The sequence below is a fragment of the Medicago sativa genome, chromosome 3, assembly GCF_051527215.1.
Source record: "Medicago sativa cultivar Bolivia chromosome 3, Bolivia_mono, whole genome shotgun sequence".
Classification (NCBI taxonomy): domain Eukaryota; kingdom Viridiplantae; phylum Streptophyta; class Magnoliopsida; order Fabales; family Fabaceae; genus Medicago; species Medicago sativa.
The window spans coordinates 52,702,730-52,723,949 of record NC_140751.1 but is presented as its reverse complement, the minus strand read 5'-3'; the positions used below and the strand labels follow the sequence as shown (position 1 = coordinate 52,723,949).

Sequence of the window (21,220 nt, the reverse complement as noted above, 5' to 3'; positions counted from 1 at the left end):
AAGCTCCATTTTAATTTCATAAGTTAAGTTCAAGTGGGAGCAGGCATATTGAACTCAAACTAAGCACCAGTTCAGTGGTGCAAGTTGTGAGTAACAAAGTCGTATAGATAATAATATAACGAAAAATTGTATAATAAACGATAATAATAGAATACTATAAGTTAGTTTGTGTAATTATTTCAATTAGCACTTACTAAAAAAGAAGAAAAACAATGAGATAATTATAAATGGTTGAAATATTTATATAACTTCACTCACAAATTAAAATGAATTTATTCGCCTTAAATATTTCATAAGTTCCCTTCATTAAATTCTCTGTGAATATAAAAAAAAAAAAAAAGTGTATTTGACATTTTTTTTAGATTCAGTTGAGAAGTTCCTGTAACCTAGATAAAAATGCTCCTCTACGTGACTCAGAATGCACAAAGGTTTTTTACATGTTGGCAGCTAATTCTTATCTCAGGTTGGTGAACCTCCTACAAGCTAAAGTTAATTTAAAATGGTAGTACAAATGATTAATTAAGCGATGCAAACAGACACAAATGATTGATTAATTAAGCAACCAATATAATTCTTATTATAGAGCGTTCAGTTAAAGTTGAGACTACACAGAATCATGCTAATATATATGTATAATTTCTTTATGAGCACAGCTATATTACACGAACAAATTTCCACGGGATCCACGAAAATGCTGAGGTGTATGCATATTAGTTAAGGATAATGCAATCACTTGCTTTTTGGTGGAAATCAAGGAGGGAGAGAATTCAAATCAATGGTTCGTTATTGACTCGTGAATAAACTTTTCGTGGTAACAATCATTTCCCTTTCTTTATTTATCCAAGAGACTTGTAATTTATGCTTTAATAATTAGTTATAACCGAAGAGATCTCAATAAACAGAAACATATAATAAAAGAGAAAAAGAATAAAACAAACCAATTATAAATGTCTTGGTCTAATAGTTTTTTTCGTGCAATCTATGAATTCAACATCTGCTGAGGGCGAATTTTGAGCAGAGAGAATGGATTTCAAATCTCAATAGTTAATTTCTTCACGTTGTCTAGGGTTTGAGCGGGAGGATATGTAGTGATGGACAAATCTATAGTAGGTTAAGCATAAATCTCAAGCATTTAATATAATGTATAATTAACTAGATGATACATATGTATTAAAGTTTTTTCCTGATAAAAGTTTAGATTAACGGAGATGCACCTCATAGAAAATCAGAAAAAGAACCACTAGCCTCAAAGAGAATTTACAACAAAGTTTGGCTTAAATATGTCTATAGTTCCTCTAATGGGTCTCGTTTGAATTTTTGTCATTGTATTTACTAATCCTTCCATTTTATCCATGCAATTATTAATCATTTGAGTTTTGGTTCTAATTACATCTAAATGCTTGCTTATGTAGCACGTAATTACTGACGTGTCAATGATGTGGCACAACGTGACTGGGAGAGGACCTTGATGACTCAGCATTTTGTACATGAATGACCATTTTACCCTTAATGCATCCATACACATGAGAAAAGACCAAAACACCCTTGTCTTCTTTCTTCCCCGTTCCCTCTTCTTCTTCCCTCTCTGTGATTTATGTTTCACGATTTGGGAAAAAAAATTCAAATTAATGTTTTACTCATAGAAACCACAAGAAGAAAGTATATTGTTCCTTTCTCTTTGATATCTATCAGCTTGAAAACATGAGGTACTTGGTGGGACCTTTTTTACTTCAATTGCTAACCTTCCAAATCAGGCTCCCTTTGTTGCGGGGGCGGCGTCTCCGTTCGGGATGCGGGTTTCCGTGTTCGTTTCCAGCTTCGGTTGTTCCATGGTGGCGGCGCTTGTGAGGTGTTGTTTTTCATTTAGATTTTTGAAATTCTGGTACGTAGTAATAACAAAACAATGTTATGACCAGTCAGATGTCTTGCACGAAGTCAGAACATCGTGACAACAATAATCACAGATAATCAATATAATTAAAGGACAAAGAAAGTAACTCAGATTATTTGTTGACCCAGTTCGGTGCAACTTCACCTACATCTGGGGCTATCAAACCAGGAAAGAAATCAACTATAGTAGTATCAATTCAAAGCATACATAAAAGATTTCACAAGCCCACTAACTTCTCACTTAATCACTACCCGTGATATTTCTACCTAAGACTCTCACTAGTCCTAAATATGAGAACCCACTCACTTCCTCTTAGTCACAGACCAGTGACCGTCCTTGAAATCCTTATCAAATACGGAGACACTCTCCTATAAAAAGAATCAACCCGTGCTTAAAAGCTCAGAGAGATTCAGAGTATTACAACTCAATTACAAAAGTCCAACTCTAATATCAAAGAGATATAAGGGTGGCTCACAAATAACAACAACAAACTAAAACCTAGATGACTCTTTTCAATTGCGGCTTCAGTAGTGAATTAGGTCTTCTGTCTTTATTTATATAGCCTGAATGTAGAATAGGTGTGATGCGCAAGTCTTGGCTAAAGATTAGCTGAAATCTCGATATTTCAGCACAAGTTATTTGAAGCAGATCGGATGTTTCCTTAAATGTTGCAACAACATTCTTAAGGACTAAGATAAGCACAAACCGACTTTCTCTGCTTCTAGAACCTCGCTAACTTGATCAACTCTTCCCGTGATACAAATCTTTAGATATTATACGAAAATCTTCACGATTAAAAGCAAATCTCCAAGAAGCATATCAAGGCACGTTCAGATGTCGTATGTAACACCCACACTAAACGTATCTAAAAAGTTTAGCGTGTGCATTAGTTTAGTACTGGATACATTAATATTTACAACATTGAAAACTTCGAATGAATATTTTATACAACAATATGAGTTCGTACAATAATAATGCAACTCAACTTTTCTAAAGTATTAACAGTTCATCCTTGAATATCCACATCTTCCTGCAGCGGGTACGAACGAACACTTGCTGAAACATCCATTCGGCTACTAGCTTGCTAAACCATCCTGTTAATCTGAAACAAATAAGGATTGGGATGAGACATAATGTCTCAGTGAGTTTCACCTAATCCTAGGCTATAGGTAACCTCGGGGGAAACCTACGGTCACCACGTGTCTACAATACAACCTGACGGTTGATTATACGTGTGTGGGAACTTGCTTTCCTAAACGGTCGTGCATACTAGACCCGTCATAGGTACTTCTTAACTTGTTATAGGCTTCACTTCTTATACGTGTCATGGCGGTCGAGGGGAGTCTAACACCGCAATGCCAAGAATACGCTCTACGTATCAAGGCCTAAGCATAACATAATCATGACACGATTCTAAACCAGACGATTAGGGGAAACCTAAGATCGTCACCAGCATATCTTTCTTTACTTGCTTCTACTTGCTAGAATACGTTGTATCTAACAACATATCATATCATATCTTATCACAAAAAGTGATTCTTTCTATCTTACTAGTTCTTGACGATCTACGTCAAGGCTCTATGAAATAACATATACATGTCTAATAAATATGCATAGTCAGATTCATTGATTATGTTAGCGTTTAACAAACAAACAATTATCTGAGTTCATTTTACGGATTAATTCCGAGTGGAGTAACCCCGGAAGTTAATCCCGTACTACCGGCGAAAAACCTAGCTAAGGCACACCGGACTCCTTCAGTGACATGCGGCTCCCTTACGGCTTAACCGTTCTCCTCGGAGAACCCCTTGAATCCAACCTCAGAAGGATTACAAGAGACACGACACCTACTCTTACTTGATGGTCTTGACCATATATGATTCTTGTCTTAAAACTTGCTTAAACTTTCTTGTGAATATGATATCTAATCGCATCACATCTTTAACAAAGTCTTGGTCTATAAATGCATGAGTATTATATCTATAAATATGCTAACTCTTTTACCTCGGATCCTTAAACGATCCCACTAGAGGTAAACTATATGCTTGCTTAACTTACTATGTGAAGAGATATCTAATCAATTCACGTCTTGCCATACTCGTATGACACTCTAGCTTCTATGCGAAGAGAAATACTCTATATCACCTCGCGTCTAATCAAGCATACTACTCATGCATAAGATTCTATTTCTTTACTAACTATTCTAGTTCTTGACAAACCATGTCAATACTCTACTTTCATTCCCCTTCTTAGTTCATCACTACCCGAACATATTGCATAACTTATCACTCTAGCGTATCATTTGTCAACAAGCATTGTTAATGATTTATCATGCCTTTCCTTTATTTAAAAACTTGTTTGGAATTGTATTTTAGACTCTTGGAATTGAGGGGTTCATATTTCAATAAAATTTTGCAAGAAACGAGGCTCGAACGGCATTTTTGGACCACCGAAACTTTTTGGAACATTTTCAAAAAGTGCTGTCTAAAGCTGTCAAAAGTGCTGTCTAAAGCTGTTCTGAGGCTGTTCACTTAAAGCGAACCCTAAGCGAACCTGTAAGCGAACAGCTCTGGTGGTTCTGCCATTCCTTCGCTTAAGCGAACGACCGTTCGGTTAAGTGAACATTCATCAGTCCAGACCTGCAGAATTCGTATTTTTGACCCAAAATCCTCAATTCAAGTGTTCTAATGCATTCTAATCATCCAAAACATCATAAAAACAGCTTATATCATGTGCATGGCATCAATTAACAATATTTGATCATAAATGGTACAAAGGGGGTACTAAAACCCTACTTTTCATAAACTAACATAACTTAGCAAAATCCATGTCTTCTCACAAGAATTGCACAACCCATAGGTAGGATAAACTATCTAAGAACTCACCTAAACAAGTTCCTTGCAATTCATCAAGCTTCAAGCTCAAACCCTAGCTTGTGATTTATTCTTGATCCTTAGCTTTCCAATCAACCCATGCTTTTATCCCCTCTACCACTTGTTTCTTGCTTGCTAAGCCACCAATTGCATGAATTTGGAAGAATTTGATGACTTAATGAGGGAGGATGGGGGTGGTCCATATAGAGAGAGAGAGAGAGAAGAGAACTCTTTTCTCTAACCTAGCGAGAGAAAGAAGATGGGAAAATGAGATATTTTGGGACAACACCAAATAAATATCCTTCTTTCAAGCAATTACCAAAATGCCCTTGTCTTAAGCGTGTTAAATTCGACACTGATACTTAACCCATAATTAGCTGGCATCACATACTAAATATTTCCGACAAACTTTCTTTCCGTAATATTAACCCTCTGACATGATCGACTGGTAACATTTCGATACTGACCGGCGGGATATTACATCGTACCAACATGTTAAGAAATTATGTCTGACATCTTGCTATAACTAAAGGTTTAACAAAATGCAGCCAACATATGTCTAAAAATCCAACAATTTTGAAGTATATTGTTGCGCCGAATTTGTGGTTATGTACAGATCCTGGTCGACACTTGTATGTTGGTGGCGGTAGTGGCGGCGGCGGCGGTGGTGGTGGAGAAAGAGAAGAGGACGAGAGATTGAAGAAGAAGGTTAGATAGAAGAGGGCACTTTGGTGATTTTTGATTCTATTGAGGGCCAAAAGGTCAATTCATGTTATATTTGTTGACTCATCATGCTCTTTTACCAGTCAGCTTATACCACATCATTGCCACCTCAATAATCAAATGTCACATCAATAATCAAATGGGTTTAGGGCCAAAACCCCAATGATTAATAATTGCAGGGAAAAATGGGAGGATTAGTAAGTACAGGGACGCAAATTCAACTGAGCTCTATTTGTAGGGACTATAGACATATTTAAGCCATAAAGTTTACATACAGTGAAGCCTTTAACAATGAATTAATTTTTTTAATTAAATACACCATCATAATGCTTAAATTACCAACGAGAGGTTTGGTTTAACGAAAGACATTAAATTAGCACTTTGTGGCAGCTAAAAGATGTATCCACATTTGTGTCTAACATATCTCAAATAGGATTATCTTCAATGGAATAAATTGTGGAAAACCAAAAAAATATGTAAGTTATCAAATAAATTTTAATTGATTTTAGCACAAATATAAATTGTTATCCTCTGATCCATTTTTTTTACACTTGAACATGATTTTAAAACTCACAACTGATGATTAAAAAATGACGAGGGAATGAAACAAATTCATATTGGACATAAAGAGATTAAATAAAATTTTGACGCGATATGGAAATATAGATAAATAAGATGCCCTTTATTCAAATAATAAATAATACAATACAAACAAAACTTCAACTTCTAAGTTGATAACAAAGACAATGAAATGCCCGATAACACTAAGATTATGCCTAACCAAGTCACATACATGAAACTAGGCTAAGCATGCAGACTCCAATCAAAATAAATTTAAAAAACATGAAACAAAAAAAAACATAAAAATAAATTGACACGGGCATCTTAAGGCGGATCTAAGGGCTCGGATCAAAAGAATCCGGAGGGTCCATATCCACCTCCTCCCCCCATATTGTTGAAGCCAAACCAATGAGGTTGCAACATAGGGTTCTGATAAAACTGTGCTGGAAGCATCTGAGCTTGTGGAGGATTTGGTTGATGATGGAGAGGCATGTTTGAGGATGAATTGTTTCCAAGAAAAAATGGAAATGTTTGAGTAGGAGCACCCTGGATTACAAGCCTATCAACATGATGATCAACAATTTTCTTAAGCTCATCCAGAGCCTTCTTGAATAATTCAAGTTGGGCCCGATTCATCCCATCAATGGGACCAGCCCACCAAAATTGAGTCTCGGCCGTCTTGCGCAAGTGGCTCAGCTCTTCAGCACGTTTCTTCTCGATGTCCAGTAGCTGGTTGATCTGAGTCAGGTGAGTATTGAGCTCGCGCACGTTGGCGCTACGGTGAGCCTCAATGAATTGCATGGTACCATTGTTTTGGGGTGGGATCCGAGATAGATAACGATCTATGACCGTATCAACATTGGGGTGGCCAAACGAAAATACCTTCTCTCCAGGTGAGAAAACAACGAGAGCAACATCTGCACCACAGAGGGTGCAAAGCTCACTGGCTTTCTTGAAGAGCCCACTACGGCGCTTCGAGAAAGTCACTTGCAAGTTGCTCTCGTTGCTCATTTTTTTCATCTCAATCTTTTGGCGACCTCGGCTTTTCCTTCCACTTGACATGGTTGAAGCACAAAAAGAGAGAAAAGAAAAGGGTGGGTGAGTATGTTTGTAAATTTGGACTAAGAAATGGTACATTGGAATTGGGAGTGAATGAGTCCTTTTATAGAAAAATTTTGTGAGTATATTTCCGCTCAAATTTTGTGAGTGTATTTTCAAGACGCGGTTCTTTTTCAAACGTCGTGTCTTTTCATTACATTAAAATATTTCCTGGATTGAGAGATTATCATGAAATCTCTTTTTAATGGCTTATATGGAAGATAATTCAATTATTTTAAAAAAATTGTTCTTTTTTTAATTATTTATACTTTACCTTATTCAACAATCGTTAGATAAATTGTACATGGATAATTCCAAGAATTTGAAATTATTATGTTCATATTACTTTATATATTTTAAAACTAAAAAGAAAGTCTAGTACAATGATAAGAACGATGATGTTGTACACAGTTGTAGTATCCATTGCAGTCTGTCTTTTTTTTACTTACATAAAAATAAAAAGGCAATATACTAAGTGATACGATAAATATGAATTGTCGGACATTTAAAATTATTATTTATGTTTATAAAATAAAAATGTTTTGTGAGATGGAAAATATTATATAGCTATTATGAATTTTCTAAAAAATGAATGCAAATTATTTAATTTTTACTATCAAATCAACGGCCAACGGTAACATACAAATTACGATTATTATTTTTTTCTATTTTTTTAAATGAAAAAATTATTATTCATATCGCTAAGATTCGAACCACAAAAGGACTGAAAAAACCCATAAAAAGACAACTCTTAGGTTATTGAATAGAAGAGTAAATATTAATTTGAAAACTTCATGATTTTTAAAAATATATGTTATTTATTGTATGTGTCATTTCTTACCTTGTTTTTAAATCTTTTCATAATTCTTTTGCTTATAATAGTGACCGAATGGTATATAAGTTTGAATTCTAAGTTAAAAATGAAGTTTAATTTGTGTCATAGACGGTGTAAAATGACAATTAGTGTTGGGTTAATTAATAATAATTTCCATCTTCCTCGATTCTTTTTTTTTTGTTTTGTGGTGGCCGGGGTTCGAACCCCAGACCTTCCATATTTTATGCGTTGTCCATACCAATTTGAATCTACTTATCACTTTAAAAAAATATTATTTAAATTACTATGAAATAAATCAAAACTATGACTCACCAAAAAATTATTTTAATTAATTATAATATATTATAATTTAAATGGAAAAGTATAATTTTGAAATAAATTAATTATTTAAAGTACTAATTATCTCTAATTTTATTTATTTTGATAAAAAACCATCTTTAATGGGAGATTAGTCACTTTAGTCCCTGAAAAGGAAAGGAGTCATCACTTTAGTCCCTGAATGCAGATAAATTGTAAAATAGTCCCTGAATGTAGCAGACTCCGATAGTCAATTTAGTCCCTGAATGTAGACTCGATAAGTCACTTTACTCCTTGAAATTGACCATCAGAGTCTACATTTAGGGACTGTTTTGCAATTTCTCTACATTCATGGACTAAAGTGACTACTCCTTTCTCATTCAGGGACCAAAGTGACTAATTCCCCCATCTTTAATTCATTACATTTCGTGTATGGTAATATTTTTTTTTGAAGTAATTGTGTGTATGGTAATTGTTATGTATACTCCGGAAATAATTAAGTACGGCTCATTATTTTTTTTTCTATCACTTAGTACCAAATGCCAGCTAACCCCAGGCTTTGATTTGTTAAGATTCGTGTTTATAATTTACAAACAAATATTTTTTTACATAAATAAATAATTATGCTTAATTCTCTATTGAACCTAGCTAATGGATCCGTTTGTCAAATAAAATTTTTTGGTTCTACCTTTCATAAAAATTTTAGTTCTCATTTTGTTTCGATTTAATAAAGCAGAAAATGAGGTATCTGGTTCTCATAAAATCACATTCTAATTATCTCCCCTAGGGAGAAATTAAGTCCCACATATAATACATCCGAGAAAAAAAATAAATTTCTCATATCCTCAAGATGTGAGAGCATCTGGTAAGACATCAGTTCACCAGAACGCACACACCCGCATGCATTTCAATCAAGCACATAGTAGCAATAATTCTATCATATATTATCGGGCTAGTAACAGATAATGCTCCCTCTCAATGGTAGATCAGAAAAATATTTATGCTCCCCCTCCGGCAATGCTTCCTTAAGATCATGTATAAGATAGTCTACCATAAAGAAGCTCTAACATCCAATCTAAACATGAGAACTACTTCCCCTTGGTTGCAGACCACATGCATATTATCAGAACATATCAGACAGACATACCAGAGCTTCTCTTCCTTTGTTGCAGAGCACATTCAAATCTACAGCCATTGTCAGAACAATCTCATGCTTAACATCTAATCATCTAGCTACAACATGCATGCATATAGTGCTTAAATTCTAGCTCTATCTATCAATCAAGTCCACTAGCCTACGAGACTACTACTACTCCCCCTTTTTAGCCATAAATTTTGACAAAGTATCATATTTATCAGAACCTAGATCCCAAATGTCTAAGGTACCAAAGTATTCAAACTGGAGAAAATAAAAAATGCAGAAAATAAAGTAGAAGGACATATAGAGTAGTTATTACAGACCAGGCACATACAATGCTCAAAATTTAGGGCATAGCCCACAAATAGAAGTATTAATCAAAGAATCAAGCCTCTACCTTGTAACACCCTATTTCTAATAAGCGGTAAAACGAGCAAATATACGTACATATTCTAGAAATAGATGCTACGTCTTCGAATCAAACCACAAAACATACATGCATAAAGATCATGTTACACAACATAGCAGCGGAACATACATATAATTCATAAAACATCTCTGGATCTCAACAAAATACAATTGTATTCTCCAATTCTCAAATAACAAATAACATCTCAACTCCAAATACATAGTCCAAAAATAAAACTAACATGCAAAAACTATCCTAGATCAGAGCCCTAATCTAGACACTTGCATAAACAGAGGAACTCCACTCCTCAACATCATCAAGCAAACAACTATGCATCCTGCACTCCATCTACCCGTCCATACAGAAAGGTAGGTGGTAAACCACTGAGGGTTAGCATTACATCATCATAATCCACGAAAAACATTTATCATGAATATTGGAAATGAAAGAATATATTCAAGAATAATGATAGAGCCAAACCGCAAGTGCACGGTCTATCGAAGTAATAGTAGTAAAAGAGTATCGTTCCGCTAGGGAGTTATGAATTCGATTAACTTTTAGATAATGATTAGGAAAGAGAAAAGTTTATAAAAAAGGGGTTTAATTGCTGAAAGTAAATAACAATAATATAAAAGAGCCTTGGGATCCTTGGTTCATCATAATAACGAATCTTTTCGCAAGCAAGCCTTAAACTTATAATTATGCGTTAATCTTAATTTCTAAGGACAAGTTTCTCTTTAGCATATCACAGCTTCTCTCGAAGTCAGTGAGTGTATCCCTCCAACAACCACACCTATTCTCATGGGTGATTGCCTTTGGGACCCTTGAAGATCGAAACTTTATGTGTCCCAAGGTTTGCTAGACTATTCTCATGTTTCGCAAACCTTGTCTAAATTCACTTGTTCGGATATCAAAGCTCCGCGTTCGCTTTATGAATTGATATCTGTGATGATGAATTAACCATTATCAAACCCTCCGCGTTCGCTTCCACAGTTTGATAATAATTAATTCATGTTAAAACGGTGAATTCAGATTAGGAATTAAGGTAACATATAATTAGGGTTTAAGGCTTGGCTTGATCCGGATTACGTCATTAGACTTATCCAACAATCCCAAGACAAAGAAGTCTACTCACTAACGTTCATTGTAGACATGGGGGAAGAAGAGAGAAAGCAATAAAGTAAAAGAACAATAATATAAAAGTGAACTTTTATTCCAAGAACAAAAGATGATTGTTTATGATGGAGTGTTACTCTATTTATAGCTTTACAATCGACTTAGAAACTAAGCAACTAAAAGGGCAAAATAGTAAAACTACAACAGAGTAACTTGGGCTCGAAGAAAAGCAGCAAAAGAGGCTTCTGGGAGGTGGCACGGCCGTGCCACATGTTGGCACGGGCCGTGCCACATGTTGGCACGGGCCGTGCCAAGCTTCTGGTTAGAAGGGATCATATTTTTGTCCCATATCTTCGTATTCTTGCACCGTATTTGCTCCAGTCCTCTTTCTTTTGCTCCAAGACACCTTCCACCATATATTTGTTCCTAAAATAAAATAAAAGACAATTTAAAGTAAAATATTCTAAAAGGAAATAAAATGCAATAAAATAAAACTAAATCTTAAATAAAACTAAAGTAAATAAAGATATAAATTAGACTATCTATGACTCATCAAACTCCCCCACACTTGAATCTTTGCTTGTCCTCAAGCAAAAGGCAATGGACATAGCAGCAACTAAAAGATTATTATGGCAATATTAAAAACATATGTCTCAAAGAAAGGTTTTGTTCCAAGTACACTAATTACAATCTCAAATATTCCTCATGAACCTTTTCTACCCAACATCAAGTCTTAAGTGAGTGTGTGTGTGCAGTCCAACCCTTTTCTTGCTCCTGTATAAGACAGATATTATGAGGAACATGTTCTATCCTTAAAGCTAAAGTAACCGAGAAAAGTCCTTTCTTCATTTCATATAAGAGTGATGGGAATTTAAGTTAAGATTAAATTAATTTAACAATTAAGCACAAGGGGCTGCAGATGCTTAGGGGCTATCTATCCTCATAGGAAGTCTTCTCGGATGTAATTGTCCTTTCCCCCTAGATTCAAAATCACCCTAAGCAGTGCTGCAAAATTTTCTTTTATTTCATCTCCGCGTAGGAAGTCTTTTTGGATGTAATTGTCCTTTCCCCCTAGCATTGATGAGTTTGTTTCACATTAAGTTCAAATCAGGGAGTCACCACCACAATTAGGAAGTTAGGGATTATCCTTTCCCCCACATGTTGGTGCCATTCTCCCGCCCCATTATCATTAACAATTTAAGAAGAATATAACAATTAAGAACAATTTGATTAATTTCCCACGCAAACTTATACTACTTTTACTCTTAAGACTTTAAAGGGTCTAAGTTAACACTAAAGATAGAACGTGCTCCTTAAAATACCTATTCATACATTTACTCAAGGATTGCAACCGGGTGCTTTTCTCTTTGGAGATTTTTCACAATAAAACATGACATGGGTATAGCAAGAACACAAGAAACACAAGAAACTACTTTCATGTACAAGAAACAACCTTTAAAGAAGAGACAAAACAAAAAATTTATGCCATATTTTACATTAAAAACAAGCTACTTAGTCATGCCTCTTGCTATAAAAACAAAACAAAAGAATAAAGTTCAAGGGAGTTTGGGAACACTACGACTCTAGACACTTTATTAGGCCCCCCCCACACTTAGGAGAAGCATTGTCCTCAATGATTCAAAAGAAAAGAAAAATTAAAATAGAAGAAGAAGAAGAAGAAGGAGTAGAAGAAAGAGTAGGAGAAGGAGAGAAAGAAGAGAGAAGAGATAAGGGAAGAGAGGAAGAGGAAAGCTCACAATTTATTGAGGTCCATATGGAGGACCTTGGAATTGTAGGTGTTGCATCATCCGGCGGAGCATCTCATTGTTTTCTTGTGTTAAGCGGTTGCCCTTTTGAACATTGTTCCTTAGTCCGATGATTTCAACACCTTGCCTTTGTTGCTCGGTGCTCATCCTTTCAACTTCATTGTGAATTCATGCCCATCTTTGATCTTCATTAAGCTCACCGGCTTCATGGCCATGGTATTCTTCCTCGTGGTGCAAGTTAGCACTTCCTCCCACATCATGGTGCAAGTTAGCACCTTCTCCTTCATCATAATCTTTCTCACCAAGAACCTGCACATCATCAACATACAACAAATTTGCTTCCACCTCGATGGTAGTCCGAGATGGATTAGGAAGTAAAAACATGATTGGCACACTTAGCTTGAGTTGGTGATGGAGGGGTGGACGAGGTTTAATGAAATTCATAGCAAGGAGGGTGTCTATGTTAAGCCTATTGTTTCCCTCAATTTGTTTGATCCCCTCATCCTCACTCACACCAAAACACCTAGCTATGTATGTGATGATGCCACCCACCACTATGTCTCCCTTACCGGCTGATCTAGTACCTACAAAGTCTAGGTAATCAATCAAATAGAAACAAGTGTTGATGGGGTGGTTTGTAGAGCATTGCCCCACAACATGAAGAGCTCATCGGTTCTAATGTTTCCTAGCTCGGTTCTACCTCAAATAGTGCAAGTCATTACCCTTTGAAGGTACCTAAGTACGGGGTTGTGAATGTTGCTAGCTTTATTGGCTCTAGTGACAAAGGAGCTAAGGTCGGTGATACGTTCCCAAAAGACAGCGGGTTGATAGTCAACCAGCTTAAGACTAGGATCCCAAGAATCATGGATATACCCCTCGTTTGCAAAACCTAAGGCATCACAAAAGTGCTGAAGAGACATATCATAATCAATATTCATTAGCCTAAAGGAAACTCTATGGTTAGGGTTATCATAATTCAGCCTATCTTTAGTAAAAATAATGGAACTCAAAAATTCATAGGTGAAATTCTCATAATCCCTCATAGGTTCTAACATATCAGTCCAACCTAACCTTCCTATCAACCTATAGACATCATTTATAAGCTCTAGCATATTCAAAGTATGAGAATCAGGATATCGAGAAGGATGCAAGGGTTTAAAGATTAGAATTTTATACCTATCCCTTTGTGAGTTGTCCTTAAACTTGATCCCATGATTCTTGACTTGTGCTTGCTTCTTTGAGGGAGGTCCTCCTTGAGACCTTGCTGGTTCCTTACCACTTCTTCTTGAAGCCATTTGACCTTGGATGTGGATTGGTTAAAGGTTAGGGTTGTGGAAGATTTGTGGTGGAAAGGATTGGTTTAGGGTTGGGGTTGATGTTTGAGTAAGGTTTATGAGTTTGATGATGAAGATTGGTGAAGAAATTGGGTTAGGGTTTAATGGTGTATGAATTTTGTGTTTGGTTGGATGAAGGTTGGCTTTGATTGGAGGGTTTGGTTTAGGATGAAGTTTAGAATTGTTTGGTGAAAGAATTGAGTGGATTGGTGAACTTTTGAGGAAGATATGAAGGTTTAAAGGTGGATGGTTATGGAGGTTTAGAGAGAAGTTTAAGAGATGAAAGAGGGTTGTGGTTTGAGAATGAAGAAGAAGAAAGAAAAAAATTGAGGTTATGGGAGGCTAGTAGTCGGGCACGGCCGTGCCAACCTTGGCACGGGCCGTGCCAACATTCTGGAACTTTGGTCCTTCTTATGTTGTAGAGTCTGGCACGGCCGTGCCAACCTTAGCACGGGCCGTGCCACCATTCTGGTCACGGAGGCTTCAAAATTTTCAGTTTTTCTCGAATCATACTTGGACAATTACCTACAAAACAACTTAAAAAAAACAAACAAAAGCAATTAAATACGTGGGTTGCCTCCCACGAAGCGCTCTTTTATTGTCATTAGCTTGACGGTCAATAGGTTTCTCTATCCTATACCCAATCTCTCACGAAGGGACAATGGCAGCAAACTGACACTATCTCCCAAGTCACACATGGCTCTTTCTATTTTCTCTGATCCTATGACACATGGTATGGAATAACGCTCTGGATCCTTAAGTTTAGATGGCAATTTATCTTGAATTATTTCAATTAGTTTCCTAAATTGCTCATCCAACTTGGACTCATCAAACCCTTGTGGTGAAGGAGTGTTTGGATCATATGGTGGTGGTATGTTAAGCTTTTCACTCTCTACTACAACTTTCTCACTTTTTGGTTTTTCACTCTCTACCCCAACCTCAATTGTCTTGGTTTCTACAACAGGGTCCTCTAATTTCTTATCATCCCTAAGTGTAATAGAATTTATCGGGCCTTTGTGGTTGGTTTCAGTTTGACTCGGGAAGACTCCGGAGGGTTGTGGGGAAGAGGTTACTTGTTGGGCTACTTGAGGGATTTGAGCCTCAAGCTTTTTGTTGTGAGTAAAAAGAGAATCCATTCTATTGAGAGAGTCATTCAAAATTCCAGCTTTGACTTTAAACTCTTGGTTATGCCTGATGTTATCTAATTCAAAATTTTCTATCAAAAGTTCCAAGTCGGATTTTTGAGGGACTCCTTGGTTGTTAAAAACAGGTGGTGTTGTTTGTTGTCCAAAAAAAATTTGAGGGTTTTGAAATTTTTTTTGACTATTCCTAAACCCTTGGTTAAATTGAGCAACTTGCTCAGGATTTCTAACAACACTACCCAGTTGACATTCAACACCGGTATGACCAAATATTCCATAAACTCTTGAAGGAGGTAAAACAGGGGTAGAAGTCCATTGATAGTAGTTTTGAGCCATGCCTGAAATCAAAATAGTTAAAAGATAAAAAATAAATTAAAAGAGAGAGAAAGATTTTTTTTTTTCTTTTTATAAATATATATTTTTTTTAGATGAAAATAAAATAAAATAGAATCAAATAAAGATTTTATTTTTTTTTAGAAAGAAATAAAACAACGAAAAAGATATTTTTTTTTTAGTCTAATCACTATTAAAAAGTTAATCAAATTACAACAACTCCCCGGCAACGGCGCCAAAAACTTGATAGAGCCAAACCGCAAGTGCACGGTCTATCGAAGTAATAGTAGTAAAAGAGTATCGTTCCGCTAGGGAGTTATGAATTCGATTAACTTTTAGATAATGATTAGGAAAGAGAAAAGTTTATAAAGAGCCTTGGGATCCTTGGTTCATCATAATAATGAATCTTTTCGCAAGCAAGCCTTAAACTTATAATTATGCGTTAATCTTAATTTCTAAGGACAAGTTTCTCTTTAGCATATCACAGCTTCTCTCGAAGTCAGTGAGTGTATCCCTCCAACAACCACACCTATTCTCATGGGTGATTGCCTTTGGGACCCTTGAAGATCGAAACTTTATGTGTCCCAAGGTTTGCTAGACTATTCTCATGTTTCGCAAACCTTGTCTAAATTCACTTGTTCGGATATCAAAGCTCCGCGTTCGCTTTATGAATTGATATCTGTGATGATGAATTAACCATTATCAAACCCTCCGCGTTCGCTTCCACAGTTTGATAATAATTAATTCATGTTAAAACGGTGAATTCAGATTAGGAATTAAGGTAACATATAATTAGGGTTTAAGGCTTGGCTTGATCCGGATTACGTCATTAGACTTATCCAACAATCCCAAGACAAAGAAGTCTACTCACTAACGTTCATTGTAGACATGGGGGAAGAAGAGAGAAAGCAATAAAGTAAAAGAACAATAATATAAAAGTGAACTTTTATTCCAAGAACAAAAGATGATTGTTTATGATGGAGTGTTACTCTATTTATAGCTTTACAATCGACTTAGAAACTAAGCAACTAAAAGGGCAAAACAGTAAAACTACAACAGAGTAACTTGGGCTCGAAGAAAAGCAGCAAAAGAGGCTTCTGGGAGGTGGCACGGCCGTGCCACATGTTGGCACGGGCAATGCCAAGCTTCTGGTTAGAAGGGATCATATTTTTGTCCCATATCTTCGTATTCTTGCACCGTATTTGCTCCAGTCCTCTTTCTTTTGCTCCAAGACACCTTCCACCATATATTTGTTCCTAAAATAAAATAAAAGACAATTTAAAGTAAAATATTCTAAAAGGAAATAAAATGCAATAAAATAAAACTAAATCTTAAATAAAACTAAAGTAAATAAAGCAATAAATTAGACTATCTATGACTCATCAAATAACAATTCATACATATATTCACAAGTATCCAGATCACATGCATATTATTCTTTACCATCATTCCAAGTTCATATCAACAAGTGTATGATACACATATCTCAAATTCACCTTGTCAATCAACAATTAACCCTCAATAATTCAATCCACAAATTACAGTTAGCAAATCAATCATCAAACACATTGCAATGCAATTCAATCCACCAACAGTTTATGCAATGATTCTAGACTCATCTAGATGCATGTGGTACCAATCACCTCCAGGTCGTCACCTTCGATGCAACAAAAACATCGTACTCACCTCAATTGGATATAAAATCCGCCACCATCAGTCTTGGATATAAAATCCACCACCATCAGTCATGAATGCATGAACATATGACTCAACTACAAATGCAAATGTTCACACAAACAATAATCACCTCACCATCACCAATACTTGTATATATGCAATCATCAACAATTCACCACCAATTTAACATATATACAATCACCAACAACATCAAAAATCACACAACATGAAGTTGTCACATAAATACACCACCAATCATCTTCACATAACATATAACAATTCACCATAAAGGATTCACAATCAATTGGTTCTTAAAAGTCATCTTTAGTCAAGTTCGTCTCTCAAAATCACTAACATTAAATTAATTGAACATTTAAGTCAAAACCAAGTAAACAAGCTCAATTGCCTATGCCTTGTATTCTCACAACCCACATGTGTGTGCAGTAGAGGTTACATAAGCATTTCATCGGCCAAATACGACGAATTCATAAAAATCACAAAGTTCGTCTCAATTATCATTTTTCAAAGAATTTCCCAATTTCTAAGTAAAAACAAGTAGGTTCACTACATCACAGTTTAGCCACCTTAGTTGCACTCTTAAAAATCAAGTTTCAAGGATTAAAATCATTCCACAAGGATTGGGTCGACTTAGAACTAGTTATGCGGGATTTTCGACAAAACGTTTCAAGAGTATTTTCCCCATAACTTGCAAACCAAAAATCGTATTCAAGTCAAACCAACACCCTTAGAAAGATAAAAATATTATCTACAATTTTCATGTTTGTACCAAAAACCAGTTCACGACTGAAACGAGCGAAAAAGATGCGAGAGTGCAAAACAGGAATCCTGTCCTGTGACAACTCGCCACTGCGATTAGATCTACTCGCCACTGCGAGTCACCAGTTACTCGCCGCTACGAGTAAGCTTGCTCGCAGCTGCGAGTTATGACAGTCCAGTCTCGGGAAAAGAGCCATTTTCACCCCAAAACCCCAATTTTGACTCCCCAATGCCCAAATTTGATCCCAAGGTTCATCCGAACATTTCTAAACATGAAAAGACACACAAATGCATATCAAATTTGTCCCAAAACATTCTCTAAACAAAAATCATCATTTGACCCATTTTTCATCAAAACTTCAAAAACAACACAAGTTCATAGCAACTTCATCAATTATGATTACCCAAGGTTTCAATCATCAATAACAACATCTATCAACAACAACAGCAACTAAACATCATGAATTCATCAACAATTCATCACAACAACACTTCATTTCATCATTTTTGGACAAAAATGCAAAACATACTTATTACCACAACTTAAGCATGTAATTTCATCATCAACAACTCAATTAACATTTAATTTACATACCCAAACATTGCATCAAAACATGTACACGAATTTACAATCAATTAGGCTCAATTCAACAATTTCACAAAATGGGTAAAATAAAAAAAAATGTGAATTATGGTTGAAATCTAACTCTCTTACCTCTAACACCAAGATTTTCTAACCCAAGCTTCAATTTAGCTCCTAGGTGATGAATCCCCTCTTTGCCTTCTAACCCTTGTTGTTGTTCTTCTCTCTAGCCTCTATCTCTTCTCTTCTCCAATGAAATGAAATGTGAAATGTTTGTAAAACCTAATTTCACCAACAACTAGAGTTTATATACATGTTCTACTCAATTGGGCTTATCTCTCAAACCTTAATGGGCCTAACCCATTTCTATTCTAACACCCAAAATGTCACTACTCACTTAATGGTAAATTATAACACTAACGGTCACTTAATGGTAATTAAAATAATTACTACACCCTCTCTAGTAACTTGGTAAAATAATACTCTTACTAAGCACTAAAAATATCCTCCAACAAAATTACAAAATTACCCATGCTCTCAAAATGACCAAAATGCCCCTAAGTCCAAAATGACTAAAATACCCTTCTACACCAAATTCTACAATTCCCAACCAAAAATACACACAGAGGCAAATAATCACATAAGAGCACATATAACACACATAAATAAATAATAAAATAAAACTAGCGAAAATCGGGCTGTTACATACCTCAGCTTCATAGTCCTCCTGGCCTTCATTTCCTTCCTCATCATTAGTGCTTCCATCTATTTCTCCATCATCACCATCAGTACTTCATGCGACTTCCTCTTCAATGTTGCTTGCAGCATCACCATTTTCATCTGCCATTCCCTCATCTTCATTGTCTGTGGCATTCCCTTCAGTGTTGCCTCCAACACCATCATTCCCATCTGCCACGGCCTCATCCTTGTTTAGTTCACCCTCTTTGTTTAACAGGGCCAGAATCATATTATCCACATTTATCTTTCTCTCAGTGCTAATTAAGATGGTTTCCTCCAAATTCTTGGATATTGCTTTCAGCTCCTCAACAATCCCTTCCTTTGATGTTGCACCAGTAGTCTCTTTCCCTGATGTCATGACAATGTCTGGGACATGTGTCCCTTGGAACAATTTATAGTGAAGAGAAAGAGGGGATTTCCTCTTACATACCACATCAGAGCTAACCAAAATATTCGGGTTTTGACTGAGAATGTTCTCACAAATTAAAGATGGAAAAGCTATGGGCATTTTAACAGCGAAGGAATGAGCATGTTTCTTAGTTTGGTCAAAGATATAGGTTCGAAAGTCAAAACTGGTCTTTGTGCCAACAACAACGATGAACTTACCTAATCTAATAGCAATGGTTGAGGTATGATTTGTAGGGACCCAATTTGCAGCTTCTATCATGTGGAGTAGAGCATACTTTCCACTTAGCTTGCTTGCAATTATCTTCCTTTTCATAGGCCATTTCCTCACATGTTGAGCAGTAATTTCTTGACAAATTTGATCATCTGTTACTTTCAGCTCCGTGTAGATACCTTCATTTCTTCCTAGAACCTTGTTAATCACTTCTGGAGAAAATTCTACACAACAACCTCTCACAAAGATTTTTTTTGAACTCCTTGCTTAATGAGTTGTCACAATCTTCAGGTATATTGACTATGAACTCTTTAATGAGCTTTTCATAACAACTCCTAAATCCACTGACACTTTTCTTTAATCTTGCTTCATCAATAAGGTTCATGACCTGCTTGCACTTAAGAGCATCCTTGCCTAATTCCCTTTCCAAAGCTAGTATCCTCTAACATATGAACTTCCATTTTTCAACACTAGACACATGATGGAATGAGATGTTGTCTATAGGAGTCTCATGAATATTAGCAGGAACTTTCTTACCTCCAACAGTCCTTTTCTTAGCAAGTGGAAGGTTGTCAAGGACATCTTGCTCAGCTTTATAATCAGAGTCACTATTAGGGACTTCCTTCCTTTTGAGATATTTTTTCTTGTTAACAGGAATACTCACCTTGCTCCAACCTTTAGTAGGTCCCACAACTTTTCTCTTTTTGGTGGCCTTGAAAGATTGACATTTAGTGAGAATGCTCATATCTTTCCTCTTCTTTAACCTATTTGCTATCCTTTTCCCACTAGCTTCATCATCATATTTGAGTTCTTCCATATCCACAACATCAGCGACTTGATTTTCTTCAACAGACTAACTCTCCTTGTTATCTTCATTTTCAGATTCCTCAGTATTCTCTTCTCCCTTTTCAGTAACGTTACCATCATCCTCTTCTTCCTCAGATGCACCTTCCTTATCTACCTTCTCAGTACTATCCTCTTCAATACTGGTTGCATCATCATCCTGACTTCTTGTTTTCTCGTTAGTCACAGTCTTTTTACTATAATCAGAACCCTTATGTTCTTTATCAGTACTCACCTCATGTTGAGAACTACTACTTTCAGAGACTAACTTAGGCTCAGACTCTTGGTAGGATTCATCTTGAGTGGTTTCATTATGGTTATCATATTGAATCAAATATATCATGACTTTTGGTGCAACATTTGACAGAGTTAGGTTTTCTTTAGGAGAATAAACCAAGAGAATGTCAGGAGTTTTGGACATAACAGATTCATGGTTAATTACTAAGTTTCCAGAGGGTGACTCTTCA

General features: G+C 35.9%; 1 long non-coding RNA gene and 1 pseudogene across 1 annotated transcript; both read right to left on the bottom strand.

Moving 5' to 3' along the window:
* Positions 1–6,108: 6,108 nt before the first annotated feature.
* Positions 6,109–7,134, bottom strand: LOC146938246 (agamous-like MADS-box protein AGL62 pseudogene; annotated as a pseudogene).
* Positions 7,135–9,888: 2,754 nt separating this feature from the next.
* Positions 9,889–19,384, bottom strand: LOC146938245 (uncharacterized). The gene is made up of 2 exons (XR_015031218.1): positions 18,686–19,384; positions 9,889–10,173 (listed from the first exon to the last, which is right to left on the bottom strand). It is a non-coding gene; the product is annotated as an uncharacterized LOC146938245 (long non-coding RNA).
* Between the last annotated feature and the right edge of the window lie 1,836 nt (positions 19,385–21,220).